This window comes from Penaeus japonicus, unplaced genomic scaffold (assembly GCF_977035675.1).
Source record: "Penaeus japonicus unplaced genomic scaffold, GWHDUDI00000001_assembly GWHDUDI00000010, whole genome shotgun sequence".
NCBI lineage: Eukaryota > Metazoa > Arthropoda > Malacostraca > Decapoda > Penaeidae > Penaeus > Penaeus japonicus.
Window position 1 is genome coordinate 22,385,019 of NW_028234412.1, and position 5,000 is coordinate 22,390,018.

At 36.4% G+C, this 5,000-nt stretch overlaps 1 protein-coding gene across 7 annotated transcripts in view; it reads right to left on the minus strand.

Moving 5' to 3' along the window:
* Window positions 1-5,000, minus strand: part of LOC147471151 (uncharacterized) — a 308,461-nt gene that overhangs the window by 52,206 nt on the left and 251,255 nt on the right. For all 7 annotated transcript variants that reach the window (XM_086541001.1, XM_086541002.1, XM_086541003.1 and 4 more), the window contains one exon: window positions 1-37. This exon is cut by the window's left edge and continues 5 nt beyond it. The gene's annotated coding sequence lies outside the window, so the exon portion shown is untranslated. The remainder of the gene's footprint in view (window positions 38-5,000) is intronic.

Genomic DNA, 5,000 nt, shown 5'->3' on the forward strand with positions numbered 1-5,000 from the left:
AAGATGTGGTCTCAAGGTCCCGGATGCAGTATCGATTCTGTCAAAGATAAAAGACAACAAACCAATAAGAAAAAATAGAACCTATAAAATATAAAACATATGAATTAAAAGAGAAAAAAAAGACTCATTATATTCTAATACCATTAAGATACTTTCCATTCTTTACTAACTAATGGCGGTGGGATAATGAGATTTCTTTGTATGCGCAAAAGGTGGTTGTTACCGCGAGGAGAAAATAATTCATTAGACGAAGGAATTGGTTAAGTCTTACGATGAAAGAGAGGGAGACGATAAAAATTATTATCGATGAGAAGAACAGAAAGAAACGAAGAGGATGGAAGAGGATGATAATGATGGTGATGGTGGTGGTGGTGGTGGTGGTGATGGAAGAGGAGGAGTAGGTGGAGGTGGAGGGAGATAGGAGAATTAGGAAATAGGGAAGAAGAGAATGGGGAAGGGGAGGCGGAAAAGGAATTGGAGGAAGAGGAAGAGGAGGTATAAGCAGGGGAGGGGAAGAAAGGGGAGAAAGTAGGGGAGGGGGTGGACGTGAGAGAGGGGGAGGAGAGGAAGCAGAGACGGGGGCTTAAGGGCAGTGCATCCAATTTCCCCCTAAATATCCTGAAAAGCGGAAAAAATCAAGAAGCGAAGGCGTCAAATTTGTCAGCTGATTAATCTAGGACTTCGCTACCTACCACTCCCTCACCCCCTCACCCCTCCCTATCTTAACTACGCTAATTATAAACTATTTTCCATTCGTAGGGCTTTGATGCCGTAATATTCTCTCATTTAGTTTTATTACTTTATAATTACAAAGATAATTGTACTACTACTACTACTTCTACTACAACGATAACACAATACCAATACCAATTTTTATATCAACAACAACAATTGGAAGAACTGCACAACTACCAAGTATAATCATCATCATTATTATTGATGTAATTTTTTTTATTATTACTGTGATTCCTATTATCATTAATATTACTGCTATCAGTATCATTATCATCATCATTTTACCACCACAATAATATGTCATCATCATCATATCTCCATCGTCATCATTGTCATTAGTGGTAAAGTAATAATAACAATAATAAAAGTAATAATGAATACCATTCAAGTAACAAATATATTATTAATTAAATAAATAACCAAGTGCTTTTCCGGGTCGATCAAAGTTTCCCTTTCATCTTACTTCGTTCATATAAGCCCCACCCTCTTTCCCTTTTAACCAATCAACACCGCATACCCCCTCCATCAAACCAATCAACGACGCAGAGAACTTTCTCACTAACCAATCAGATTTTTTCCCCTCTCCCAAATAAGCCACAAGTATTATCAGAGTATACGTAAATCAGCAATAACTTTTTATGTAAATATTAGTGAAGAGAGGGGGGGAGAGAGGGGAGAGGGAGAGAGAGAAAGAGAGATGGGCGGGGAGCGTGTATTAATAAATTGAAAAATTATGAATATAAAATCATAAATGTGGCACGTTTTCTTTAAATGAGATAATCTTAACGAAAAAGTTGACATTTTCATCATTTTGTATCTAGACTTTATACTGCACCGCCATGTCAATGAAGTTGTTTATTGCAACTGTGCAAGCACATAAGAAGACTTTTGTCAAATTAGTTTTCTAATAGCCATGCATTCACGTTTATCTGCATCACTGCTACAATTGTTAGCAGTAGTGCTACAATTTATACGACTGCGATTCTTCGATCTCCTCGGTCTCTTCGAACGTTTAATACTCCACACAGAAAGTCAATTAGATGACTGGATTACTTTGGAATACAGCATGTGTAATGACAATGGTCTTAATTCATGGTTCTAATGGGAACTGAATATATATTGATATCAGAGGCTGTAAATCAACAGCCCTGACCAAAATGCAAGATGACTAGAATTAAAAGTCAAACTCAAAATTTCCAATCACTTCTTAAGGTCTCTGCAAAGAACAGTGACGTCACACTGAAATGATCCAATCTGCTGGCAAGGTACGAGTGACACCATGCTTTCTAACCGGCACCCTTATTACGTAATCCTTTCAAATCACATACATCCTTACCATTAAGAAGCTTTAATCTGTTGCGAACTTTTCCTTGAGAATTACCCTTTTCTCGAGTTCAAAAGGAGTTTTTCAGAGTGAATGTAAAAGGGCGAGAAGAGCGCCTCAATTCCCGGTTTCCGCTCTTGGCGACTGAGACCCCCCTCGACCTCAGGAGTGGCTCATCTTGCGCGGACCTTTATCTGCCTCTCTCTTCGAGTCTCAAAGAATGAAATGTAATAATGCAGGTCATTGCCAAATTTTGTAAAGCAGGGATATTATTTATTCACAGAAAAAAATCAGAATGTACACCATAAATGTGCTTATTGATAATACATTAATACAGTAAGGCAATCAAATAAGCGTAGTTCAGCATGGAATGGCATAGTGTCACATTAAATGCTGATGAATAGCTGACACTGTAGATAATATATTAAGCAGGTAAACATTAACGTATAATTTGATAAAACAAATTCAAATACATGGTGACATGTTTCCCTATGTCAAAATGCTTAATATTCTGGCATTCATTTACAAAATGGTATGGGTTTTTACATTTTCGATTTGTATGAATGTATTTTGCCAGGAACAATTCTACGGATATGTGTAAATAAATATATGACACCCACACCCACACCCCCCCCACACACGGAAACGCATTTCCATATGCCGTGTTACAATAACTATACTGAGTAAATACCTCACCATTTCTACATTTGCTTGTCAAGTACAATTCTAAAACAAACACACATTTTATTTCGGTGCAATAAGTCTAATTTGCGCAATTGGGCATTAATATAATCGGCATCTCATTATTCTAATTGAATTTACCGCATTATTTTTTTGTCACAATTGTTCCCCTTTTTTGTTGAACACCGTTGAAACAATTAACTGAGCACCTAATTGACAACAGTAACCATAAGCAATAATGCTGCTTCTTTTTTCTTCTTCTTCTTTTTGTAATTTCACGCATGTATTTTCTAAATCATATTGTTCTCAAGGATATTATCATAATGTTGCTATCATCGAGGACTTTATAATTAACAACATTTTACATCGACAATAATGATAACAATAACAATGATGATGATGGTAATGATGATGATGATGATGATGATGATGATGATAATAATAGAAATTATAACGACGATATGATGATAGAAAAATAATAAAACCGATTACGATGATGATGATACTTATGATGACTATGATTAACGATCGTAATCAACTTTGTAATTAGTATTACAATGTATACATAAGATAATAATGATCAATACCATTATTGTTTTAATCACAAGTATATGTCGTTCAAATTATCCCCACGAGCCATATAATGGTGAGAATCATCTTGACACATGAATATCATTAAAATATGCAATTAACAATATAACAACCCCATTGTCCTATTCTTTTTCCCCTTTAATCATTAGCCTAAGATCAACGCAGCTCAAAAGATAATTTCCGACGAACGCCAATTAAGGATGTATTTTCCTCTTTGTCTTTAAATTCATTGTTCTTTAAGAATAGATAAATAGTGAGAGAGAGGAGCATGCATAAAAAATAAACCCTACGGGGAAATCCGCCATAGTTCATTATGTCCTTGGGTAGGTCCCCATATGGACGTTCTATTCCACCGTGGAAAATGTCGACATTGAACTGATTTTATGCTATTGTCCCTAAAAATAACAGTTTCACCAGCTATACTTACGCAACACGCCCTTGCAACCATTAATGATCATCTCGAAAGTCTGAATAATGACTACGAGTGCTACACTGATGGATCCTTACAGTCTGGAAGCAGAGCAGGATGTTTTAATGTTGTATATGAAAACAATATTTTGCAGCACTAAGATTGTAGGAGGGTTCATGACTAGGCGAGCACTACGCAAACTGAGATGGCAGGAATACTCATAGCCACAGACTTTCTGTTAACTCAAGGCTCAGGAGTAATTTTCTACGACTCGCAGAGTGCTCTCCAGGCTCTGAACACTCTTGATAAAGGTGCTGGAAATATCATAAATTATATAAGAATAAATGTACATCGCGGCAAGGAACGGGGCCATGTTATACATTTTGTGTGGATACCATCGCATGTTGGAATAACATGATCATGCTGATCGCCTAACAAGGACAGCATGTGATAAGCAAATTGTGGATATAGACTTTGGCATACCTCTTGCTAGGATCTCATACATAATAAGAACCTCTAATAGGGAGGACTTGATGGAGCTAACAAACTCTCAAAGACCTGAAAGCTGTAGCATAAAACATTTTGACCAGTTTTCGCAGGAGAGATTCATTTATGGTTCATATAAGACAAGAACAAGACAATGTGATATTGTGACTGCAGCAAGAATTAGACTTGGATACAGAATGTATTGATAGGTCAATTCAGAATGCAATGTAGAAGAAACTAAATGCAGACTTTGCAACGAATAGTTTAAACGAAAACTTGAACATTACATTGCAGAGTGCCATATGATATAATATTTCGGGCCACCTAGCATGAGGTAAGCAGAGTTATGTAATTATTTCATAGCATCAACTGTACTAGAAGATCTTCTTATGCTATATCCGAAATTCTGTATGTAATATCCTATTACAGCATATATCAAATGTCTATTCACAGTTGATATACTATAGAATATAATCATGTTACTACTTTAATTTGCAATACAATGTTAGCAGCAATGTCATGACTCAACATCAATGTATCAAAGGTTAGTTAGCCAGGGTGGGAAATAAAGACCTAAACTAAAGCTTCCGCCCCCCCACCCCCCACCCAACATAAAAAAAGTACAGCTATTTGTCCATTCGAGTAATACACTTCTACGCTAATTAGTAAGCCTCTTAAGACCTTGGAGTATCATGCGGATTGAACGTGTCACTGAGATGCTGTTAATGCTATTCAACATGAATAGCATTAACAGTTGGAACATCGATATCATAT